This window comes from Diabrotica virgifera, chromosome 5, assembly GCF_917563875.1.
Source record: "Diabrotica virgifera virgifera chromosome 5, PGI_DIABVI_V3a".
Lineage (NCBI taxonomy): Eukaryota > Metazoa > Arthropoda > Insecta > Coleoptera > Chrysomelidae > Diabrotica > Diabrotica virgifera.
The window spans coordinates 86,814,025-86,826,103 of NC_065447.1; positions in this window are offsets into that span (position 1 = coordinate 86,814,025).

Here is a 12,079-nt window from a genome sequence, read left to right on the forward strand (position 1 = left end):
TATTGATTATGTTTTTTCAATTTTAAATGTGGTATTTACTACGAAAAACCCATACATTCATGTCCAAACAAATGAGACTGACCTTTTTCTGGTGCACTGAGAATGTCTTCACACAAGACCCGTTTCCTGCTATCCTTGGCTGCAATCAAAACCTCGTCCTGGCTTCCAGTAATGTTCTCCTCCGAAACTAGCTCGTATAGCTCTCGTTTCCTGCTTCTGTCGTGATGCTGTGTTCTACCTTTTTCGAAACTGCAATCAGCTACCGGAAACTCTTGGCTCAAGGAGGTTCTTTTACTCTCGACCTGGCCTACTTCTCGTTCCACGATAGATACTCCACACTCACGGAACTACAACGACTTTCTCACTCCTCGAACACTACCGTCTACTACTCGACTTCACTTCTCGACAGCTCAAAACATTCTGATCTCTATTTGTCATTCATTCCCCTCCTTTCTAAATATCCCTTCCAGATTCACAAATCAAAATTCCACCACCAACTCTCATTCGCAGTATTCCTCAAAACCAATTTTTAAACTTTCTAAATATGCTTAATGGATTTCAAAGAAAATAGTTAATTCCCATTCTAAAATTACTTTCTACTAATTACAACATTTAATGATCTATTATCTACTTTCACTAAGTCTTCTTTAGCATCGGCTAATGATTGAACCTTCCGCGAACAACGATAATGACCTATTTTCGATTTCACTTTAGTTTTATTTTAAGCGCATTGTTCCGAGTATCGTTTTAATCACTTCTTAAAATTAAATATAACAATTTGTTGTATACAGGTTGTTCTAAATTTATATGCCCGTGGTTGAGAAAATTGAAAATATTTTATATTAAATTGAATTTTGTCTATAATTATCAAAATTTAATTTTCATATCAAATAGAAATATAACAAATCCCCGCCTTGTATTCGATAAAATTTATCTGCATTTTTAAATAAATTTTCTCGAGGCAAAACCAACTCCCTGTATATTTCCTTACTTTAATCTACGTCTTATATCCTAACTTACTATCTACTTCATGTAATTCTGTCTTTTATTCGTGATATTTGTATACATCGTGAATATTATAAATTCCTCGGATCTTTTCCGAGTTCCTGTGCCTCAACTCATAACTATTTATCCCATTTTCATTATTCACGATGTACGGGCCTTCGAAAACAGGCATCAACTTTGCGCAAATGCCGCCAGGAAGATTTGATACTCGTAATGCCCTCACGAGTACTTTTTCACCCTTTTGGAAAGTCACTGGTCTTCTTTTTCTATTTTGTTCCTGTCTTTGGATATATTTTTCGTTGCTTCGCCGTAATCTTCTCTGTACGGTTTCAATCACCTGTTGATATTCTTTTGGCTCTTGGTCTTCCCATGGCCTTATCGGCATTACACCCTTCATGATGTATTCTGGGGTCTCCTTTGTTACTGTGCTCGGAATTGTATTTAGATACCTTTCTATTTCCGCCATTTTCCTGTCCCAGTGGCGATGTTGACCATCTGTTGCAATGCGAAGAAATTTCGTCACTTCCTGTATGAATCGTTCCGAAGGATTACTCTGTGGATGCCTGATGCTGACAAAATTTGTCTCTATTCCTCGTTCTCGAAGTTGTCCCTTGAAACGATCATTTCGGAAATACGTTGCATTGTCCAGTAGAATCTTTTTTGGTGTTCCTACTATGGCTATAAAATTGTCGATTTTTCTTAATATTTCCTCCCCCTTTGTGGTGCGGCAACTATATAATTTTACGTATTTTGAAAACACATCCACCATTACCAGAATATGTTTGTTCCTTTTAGTGGTCATAATTAGATCGCTTAACATATCTATTGCTACAATGTCTAGTTTGTTTCGGGCTTCAATATTTTTGGCAACATTTTCGTTTTTGAAATTCCGACTCTTATATTTTTGACATACATCGCACTTCTGGGTAATTTCCTTTGCAATGCGGTAATCCTGTCGGCTGATGTAATTTTCCCTAAAAACGAGCCAAACTTTTCTGCTACCGATATGCCCATTGTCCTCATGTAATTTCTTTATTATCTTTTCGGCCAATGTCTGTGTCACTAAATATAGTTCCTTTCCGTCTATTCTCTTAAAATATATGTCATTTTCTACTTCCGCTCTTCTTTTCTCTCTTTCCTCTAGGTCTTCTTGGTTTGTCCTTATCTCATTTAACGAATATATCCCTTCTTCTTGTATTAATCTATTTAGTCCCACCTGTAGAGTAATTGTTTCCTTTTTTCCCGTGTCCTCATCCCGTGTTAGAGCGTCGGCTATTATGTTGTCTTTTCCTTTTATATATCGGAACTCAAAATCATACTCCTGTAATAATAGAATGCCTCTATGTATTCTATTATTTACTAATCTGTTCTTCATGATATGTACTAAAGCTGCATGGTCTGTTTCGATTGTGAATTTTGCTCCCAATAAGTAAAACCTCAATTTGTTTACGCAATATAGTACACTGGCAAACTCCAATTCTGTAACACTATATTTTCTCTCATGTGTTTTAGTCACTCGCGATATGAAACATATCGGCACTTCTTGGTCGTTTTGTATTTGAGACAGAACTCCTGCAAATTTTTGTATGGACGCATCAGTTCGGAGTATAAAAGGTAAATTGTAAATGGGGTGGTATATTTTCGTTCCTTTTGCGAATTCTCGTTTTAATGTTTCGAAAGCTTCCTCCTGTTCTTCTTTCCAATTCCATTTTATTCCTTTTTTAAGCAACTTTATCAGAGGGATTTCCTTTTGGCTCAAATCGGGAATCAGTTTTTTAAACTAATTAATCGTGCCAAGAAAACCTCTCAATGTTTTCAAATTCGTTGGTCTTGGGTATTCATCTATGAGCTTGACTCTATCTTCGGATAATCTTACTGTTTTGGTGTCCAATTGAAAACCCAAATAAATGACTTCTTTTTGAAAAAATTGACATTTTTCAATGTTTAATTTCAATCCCGCTGTGTCCAATTCTTCCAGAATTATTTCTATGTGTTTCAGATGACTCTGAGTATCTTGTGAAAAAATTAATAAATCATCGATATAATGAACTATGAAATCTTCGTGGCGATTCAAAATGGTATGTAGAGCTCGGACGAGTGCAGCACAAGCACTCTGCAATCCAAACGGCACTACCTTAAACCGGTAGACAATACCATCAATAGAAAAAGCGGTGTAGTTTCTACACTTTTCAGCTAACGGTATCAACCAAAAACTATGTTTTAAGTCAATTTTCGAAAATATGTGTGACCCGGTGATTCTTCCAAAAATGGCCTCGATGTTTAGAGGTGATTCATATTGTGATACAGTGTGCTGGTTGATATTCCTGGCATCTAAACATAATCTCAATTCTCCACTGCTTTTCTTTACTATCACAATCGGGTTAACATATGGTGAATCACATCTTTCGATGATTTGAGTTTCCAACATTTTATTTATTTCTTCTTTCACCTCTTGTCGATACTTGTATGGAATCGGGTAAGTTTTTGATCGAAAATTTCCCAAGTTTTTCACCTCAAATGAATGTTCGTACTTTTTAGCCACTCTGTTTTCCTCATTGATCAAATTTTCGTAGTTTCTTAACATCAACCGCAATTCTTTTTCTTTCCCTTCTCCACATATCAATTTTCTGTCTTTTTTCTCAGATTCTTCACACATGTTTACCGTGCATTCTGCATCCTCGTTTGCATATACCTCCTCTTCAAATACCACTGTTTCAATCATATTCTTTTCACTTTCATTTTTTAGCTTTATTTCTTCTTCTCCTGAGCCCGTCTCTTCTTTTGAGGAATCCCAGGTTTCCTTTGTTTCTGATACTCTCAAATTTTCTTCTTCTGGGCTCAACTCTTCTTTTGAGGAGCCACAGGTTTCATTTTCTTTTATCTTTTTCTGACCTTTTCTCCTTTTTCTTCTTTGTCCTTGCTTCGCTGCCAAATTCATTTCCACTGTTTGTTCTTTACCTGATTCGTCCATATTTTGTTTCTCCTGTTCCTTGTCCTGTTCCTTTTCTTTTTCTTCTGTTAGTTTCATCGTATTATTTTTAAAATCTATCACTACATGTTTTTCTGCCAATTCGTCAACTCCTACTATCATGTCATGTGACAGATTTGGCATTATTACACATTGTAGTGCATACATATTCTTACCCAGTCGTACCATTACTCGTATGCCTTCATTTATAGTTGCCAATGTCCGTTTGTTTGCGCCCACTAAATTTACCCTAGGTATTTTGTAAATTAAATTTGTTAAGTTAACTTCTTCTATTAGTTTTCTGTTGACCAATGTTATTTCCGATCCAGTATCTATCATAATTTTAATTGGTGTCTCGTTGATAAATCCATCCACAAATTTTAAATTAATTACATTTTTCTTTTCGTTGTTTCCTGCCAATTTAATAAACTCCTTGGGGTGACAAAAGATTCCTGTTTGTTTTTTTGTTTTTAGTGAGCGCCGTCGTGAAAAGACGCCGGTTGCTCATTGTTGTTTATATTTTCGTCATAATTTCTCTCTCCGTCATATTCTTCTGTCTGGGTATTATTTACCTCTCTTCTATTTTCTCTTGGTCTGTCGGATCTGTTTCGGTTTTCTCGATATCCCTGTTCATTTTGTCTACCATTATTTCTGTTTTCTTGATTTGAGCGTGTGGTGTTTCTATTCTGGTATTCTCGATTTCTGTCCTCATTCCATTGCCTATTTCTTTGTTCATAATTTCCTCTTCCGTTGTCTCTATTTTCGTTTTCCCTTCTGGGATTAAAATCTCGTCTTGTATAGTCCCTCCTATTTTGATTTCTATCTCTGTAATCTTGTGTTTCTCGGGGCCTGTAATCTTCTCGCGACTTTCTTGATTTTCTTTCTCTTAGACGTGATTCTCTTATTTGTAGGAATTGGCATAAACTATCTATGTCTTTGTAGTTTTGCAATGTGATATGGTCTTCCAGCGTTTCCTCGAAATGTCTTGCAATCAGTTCGACTAATTGTTCCGATGAGTAATTATATTGTAAATGTTTTGCATTATTGTACATTTGCAAAGCATATGTCCTTTCTGATACACCCATCCTATCATTGTATTTCCCATTTTGCAATTCCTTGTTAATTTCCAATTGTTGGACCTTTCCCCAGAAATAATTCAAAAATTTTTGTTCAAATTGTTGCCAATTGCCGAATTCTTCTTCTTTGCTATCGAACCATAGGCTTGCTTCATATTTGAGATGGTTTCTGATAGTTTCTTTTGCTGTTTCGAAATTTCCGATGTGCTGTATTTTCTTTTTCAGGCTATTTATGAACGGCACTGGGTGTAATCTTTTTACATCCCCGCCAAACCTTATCTTCACGTCATCTGTGCTATGTATAACCATTTCTCTTCTTTCTCCGACATTCTGTTGCGTCCTGTTTTCGGTGACTTGTTTTTCTATTTCTGTGATTCTTTTTTCCACTTCTTCTCTGTCTACTTGAATAGCATTTTCTAACTTATTTTCCAAATTTTCTAGTTCCTTTTTCTGGCCATTCGTTAACTCCTCCATTTTGTTTTGAATTATCATTTCTTGTTCTTTCATGTGGTCCTTCATTCTAATTTCTTGTTCTTGCATGTGATCTTTAATTTTCATTTCTTGCTGTTCTATCTCGTTTTTCATTGTTGTCAAACATCCTTTTATTTCCTTTTCATACTTTTCTATGCGTTCCTCTATTTTCTTATTGTTCTCTTCTATTGCTTGTTTTGTTTCCTTTTGGTTGTCATCCATTTTTTGATCCACTTTATCCATTTTCTTTGATGTTTCTTCCATGGCTTGTTTCGTTTCACGTTGATTTTCATCCAGTTTTTGTTCCATTCTTTGTGACTGGAGTTGCATCATTTGTAATATTTTATCTATTCCTGATAATTCTTGCTGTTCTGATGCCATGATTGTCGTGTCTAAAATGTCTTCTTGGTCTGAATTATTCTCTTGATTTGAATGTTCTTTTTGTTTTTTGTTGTCTTTGCTTTGGCTTCTTGTCACAGACATTTGTTTTCAAGAAGTACTGTCCCCGCCAAATATGAAATTTTACTAGTATGTTACCAAGACGACTTTTTCTCACCCAAATATTATAAATTGTCAATAAATATATCAAATGTAATATCGTAAAAATAAAATATTAAATCAGTTATGTAAAATTTGTACCTAAAGAGATCTAAAATTTTATGTTATCAAATGTAAGTATCTCACTTTTTACCACAGGCATATAAATTTTCAAATACCGGCTTTACTCTTTCTATCCTTCAAATTTGCCACCAGAAATACTTTACAATGCCCTCCACGTTGGACGACAGTTGTTGTGATCTTGATTATTGATATGAGATAATAATTTTATATGTCATTTAATTTAATCAATGCTTTAATAATAATCTAATTAATTAACCAGATCACATATCAATATGTTTTCAATCTCAGGGCGAATTATAAATTAATTACTTACTTTCGTGGCTTCTAGTATTTCTTAATGGTTCCTAATCGGGATAGAAAAGAAAAGAGTAAAAAAAAATACACATATGGGTTACAATTGTAATCAAAATATTGTTTATTTTATTTAAATGGCAATCACTGCTTAATATTTGCTATATCTTATTATTCTTAAACATAACATTTATACATGGGAATCTTATTTTCTTTTGATTTCCAATTGAAAGTTTTTATTAACATTTAACTATTATGATTTATCAGCAACAATTCTATTTAAGTTTGATGAAGCTTTTCTGATATTATTGATTATGTTTTTTCAATTTTAAATGTGGTATTTACTACGAAAAACCCATACATTCATGTCCAAACAAATGAGACTGACCTTTTTCTGGTGCACTGAGAATGTCTTCACACAAGACCCGTTTCCTGCTATCCTTGGCTGCAATCAAAACCTCGTCCTGGCTTCCAGTAATGTTCTCCTCCGAAACTAGCTCGTATAGCTCTCGTTTCCTGCTTCTGTCGTGATGCTGTGTTCTACCTTTTTCGAAACTGCAATCAGCTACCGGAAACTCTTGGCTCAAGGAGGTTCTTTTACTCTCGACCTGGCCTACTTCTCGTTCCACGATAGATACTCCACACTCACGGAACTACAACGACTTTCTCACTCCTCGAACACTACCGTCTACTACTCGACTTCACTTCTCGACAGCTCAAAACATTCTGATCTCTATTTGTCATTCATTCCCCTCCTTTCTAAATATCCCTTCCAGATTCACAAATCAAAATTCCACCACCAACTCTCATTCGCAGTATTCCTCAAAACCAATTTTTAAACTTTCTAAATATGCTTAATGGATTTCAAAGAAAATAGTTAATTCCCATTCTAAAATTACTTTCTACTAATTACAACATTTAATGATCTATTATCTACTTTCACTAAGTCTTCTTTAGCATCGGCTAATGATTGAACCTTCCGCGAACAACGATAATGACCTATTTTCGATTTCACTTTAGTTTTATTTTAAGCGCATTGTTCCGAGTATCGTTTTAATCACTTCTTAAAATTAAATATAACAATTTGTTGTATACAGGTTGTTCTAAATTTATATGCCCGTGGTTGAGAAAATTGAAAATATTTTATATTAAATTGAATTTTGTCTATAATTATCAAAATTTAATTTTCATATCAAATAGAAATATAACAATATATTATGTGTATGTATACATAAATAGCATAGAACGTACGCAACGCGTATACAATATAGGTATAGCACTTCTTTTTGGATGTGGAAAAACATTGAGCTCGTAATTTATATACTATAAGAAGTTTTCACTTCTGTCGGCACTCCCATGAGTGCTTTAATTTTTTTTTTTAAATTCGTTTGATAGAATAATGTTTTATACAGTTTTCTAAATAGCACATTAGTAAATCAGCATTCACAAATCACTATTATAAAGCCTTAAACATGCATTACTTTTCACTGGAAGGCATTGTTGGCCTTAAATTATTAATAATTTAACAAGTCCACCATATCCACTGCAGGAAATATAAAGCTTTGGGTAATATAAATCACGGGCATACCTTATCTGGACTCATTGGCACCCATACCCATGGGCAGGGGGGGGGCGTGGCCGTTTGGGCTTTTTGGGTGCTGTAAACTATATATGGTTATCCAAAGTATACAAAATATACTGCGCAACATCTTCACGTCTGGCCCCCCCTGAAAATTTTTATATGGGCGCCCGTGTTGGACTAATAATCCGTATGAGAAAACCACTAAATCAGAACTAAGTTTTAAGATAATACGAAAAGTTACCTTGACCACTAAAACAAAAAGAGAAATAGCACGGAAAATATACAAAACAGGGTAGAGATAAAGTATGGGAACACGGTAATTTCTCGGAAACCGCTAAAACGATTTTTATAGATTTTGGTGGTTAAGGGTCTTCTAATGAGGCCGATATTATAGTGGTAATTACATTGTTGTCAAATCTACCGTTTTTCTGTAAATCTAATGAACTTACTTATTTTAAATGGAACACCCTATATTTTTTTGCGTTTTGAAGTCCCTAAGAAATATTAATTATTTCTCATGTTATATTCCCGATACCTAAATGCCATAATTTCGGAGTTATTGCTACATTTATTATAAAAAAAAACTTTAAACAAATTATAAAAATCAATGTTTTTCGGCCTGAGCAGATTTTATTTTAGGTTCTTTGGATCATTGGGAACAAAAAGGTCTTGTGTCATTTTCCTCTAAAGTTAGTTGTTTCCGAGTTATAAACAATTTAAAAACTGAAAAAAATCGAGAAAGGACGATTTTGAGGTTCAATAACACAAGTAAAAAACATAATTTTTAAAATTACGAAGTACCTAAATTCAAGCTTAAACCTTCTTCTATCAGCTTCCTATAAGAATTTTTGGCACGTTTTATTCTAAAATATTGTTTTTTAATTGTTAATGAAGCGCATATGAGAGAACAGGCGATCGGGTTGCATTAATAACTGAAAAAACGATGTTTTAAAATGAAAGAAGAAAGACGATCAAATAACTTATACACAACGCTAACTGATACAATAAGCTTTCAACTTGAATTTGGGTACTTCATAGTTTCAAAAATAATATTTTTTACTTGTGTTTTTTAACCTAGAAAATCGTCATTTTTAGAATTTTTTCAGTTTCAAATTGTTTATAACTCGGAAACGATTAACTTTAGTGGAAAATGACAAAAGACCTTTTTTGTTTCCAATGATCTAAAGATGCTAAAATAATGTCTACCTGTGCCGAAAAAATTGATTTCTATAGTTTGTTTAAAAGTTTTTTTTAATAAATGTAGCAATAACTCCGAAATTCCAGCATTTAGGTAAAGGGAATATATCATGAAAAATAATCAGTATTTCTTAAGGACTTCGAAACGCAAAAAATATACAGGGTGTTCTATTTAAAATAAGAAAGTTCATTAGATTTCCAGAAAAACGGAAGATTTGACAACAATGTAATTACCACTATCATATCAGCCTCATTAGAAGACCCTTACCCACCAAAATCTATAAAAATCGTTCCAGCGGTTTCCGAGAAATTACCGTGTTTCCATACTTTATCGCTACCCTGTATATGTCTCAGAATATCGTAATCACTAAATCAGTACTTATGTTTGGAAATAAGTGTAAAAGATCTTGGTTTGTGTTGGTTTATTGAATTTTATTTACAGTAGTATATAGTTTTATGAATATAAATATAATCATTACAACCCCTTGTAAAAAGTACGTCAATGCTTGGTGGAAACTTCTTTGGTCGTTCTTTTCCGTTTGTTTGCAGATAATGTGATGGGATCTTAAATAGCACTAAATACGCGGACGGTAACAAAGGTTCTATGAAATCCGAGATGGGATATTGATAAAACTTGTACGTATGTTAGAGCACGGCTTACACACTATGAATAAAAGCGGCGGTCATCATTATCATTTCGAATTATGGTAACCAGTTCTCCAAATCCGAACTACCATTGTGAGCTTTATTAACTCAACCTTAAACGTGGCGCAATATAGATTATATTATCACCAAAACGAAACTCAAGAAGTTGAAACTACCAGGAGTTCCGTAAATAGTTTTAATAATTCCGAAAGCAATTGCATTATGTATTTGGAGTATCGAAAAGGACAACTATTAAAATATAATATCTGTGTATTATTTGAGTTTGTCAACTCATTATCAGGATCGCTCCAAGAGAAAATAGTCCGAGCAGAAAATATGTCTAACTAAACTCAATTTTCTTTATTAATAACTATTGGAAAGTTTAATTTTTATACAGAATGCTATGTATGAGAGAACACTAAAAATTATATTTTTACATTTTTACTATATGACTCTGTACCGGGTGTCCCAATAAGAATAATGGCTTTCGGCCATATCTCAGGAACCGTTTATAGTACAGCTTTGAGAAAAAAATATTTATAACAAAAGTTCTCACGGGAAAAGCCTGGAAATTATTTTCATACTTGTAGGTTCACCGCTAGAGGGCGTAATTGAATATCAAAAATTAAAAAAATCAAAATTTTACAAAATTTACCTTATGAAAGGGAGCTGGAAATGCAATCATCGTATTCTTCATAAAATTCTGCGTATTTTTGATTTCACAAATCTAATTCTACCTTAGCAAATAAGAGGTGGGGGTGAGTGGGAACCTTCTTATGAAAAAATGGCTGTAAGTCCGGTTCTGCTGAATCGAATTTTGCATACTTGGTCTTGTTGAAAACAGCTCTTTTTCGTCAATATAAGTGTTTTATTTTCGAAATAGCCCAGTAAGTAATATGCAAACTAGGACGCGTAATTTAATTATTTTCAGAAATCTAGTTTGCTTTGGAAAATATTAAATACAAGTATGCATTTTTAATCCTGTATTACAAAATTAGACCAAATAAGCAACATAATACCAAAAACTACATGTCGATACCTTTTTTCAATCTCGAGATATCTTAATAAATGTGTAAATTTTAAATATAACTGTTACTGTCAACGGTAAGGTTAAGGAAAAGTAGTGGCTATGGAAAAAACAAATAAACATTTTCCAGATTTAAACGTATATAATTAATTAAAACAACAATAAGACAAACAACACTATAAAATATAACAAAAAAAAAACAAGCAACTACTTATGTACTTAGTCTTAGTTGCCTAAATGTTCAAATTGTTGCCATTATTTTCGATTTGCTCTTTTAAGAATATATTGAATAGCAATAGATTTAACTGTTTTAGACTTTTATTTATGGGGACGGATTAAATACCTTGTTTTTGCCGTTAGGCCCACTACTCGAGAAAACATGATCTAGAATCTAGGGAATACGAAACACCATTCAAAGCATTGCGAAAGCAGAAATTGAGACTGCTGTGCAATCTACTCTTGAAAGAGTAAATGCTTGCATCGAAAATGATGGGCAACAATTTGAACATTTAGGTCGTCACGCAAGTAAGTAGTTGCTTTTATTTCTTTGTTATATTCTATAGTGTTGTTTGTCTTATTGTTGTTATAATTAATTATATACGTTTACACCTGGAAAATGTTTCTTTGTTTTTTCGATAGCATACTACTTTTCCTTAACTTCGTTTACCTGTGACATTAACAGTTGTTTAGAATTTACACGTTTCTTAAAATATCTCGAGATATAAAAAAGGTATCGACATGCGGTTTTCGGTATTATGTTGCTAATTTGGTCTAATTTTGTAATACAGTATTAATAATGCATACTTGTATTTAATATTCTCCAAAGAAAACTAGATTTCCGAAAATAATTAAATAACGCCTACTAGCTAGCTTATTGCTTATTAGGCTATTTCTAAAATACGACTCTTACATTGACGAAAAAGAGCTGTTTTCAACAAGACCAAGTATGCAAAATTCGATTTAGCAGAACCGGACTTACAGCCATTTTTTTATAAGAATGTTCCCACTCACCCTACCTCTTATTTGCAAAGGTAGACTTGTGAACGGTAGACTTGCTAAACTTGTGAAATAAAATATGCGCAGAATTTTATGAAGAATACGATGGTTGGATTTCCAATGCCCTTTCAGTAAGTAAATTTTGTAAAATTTTGATTTTTTAAATTTTGATATTCAATTACGCCCTCTAGCGGTGGACC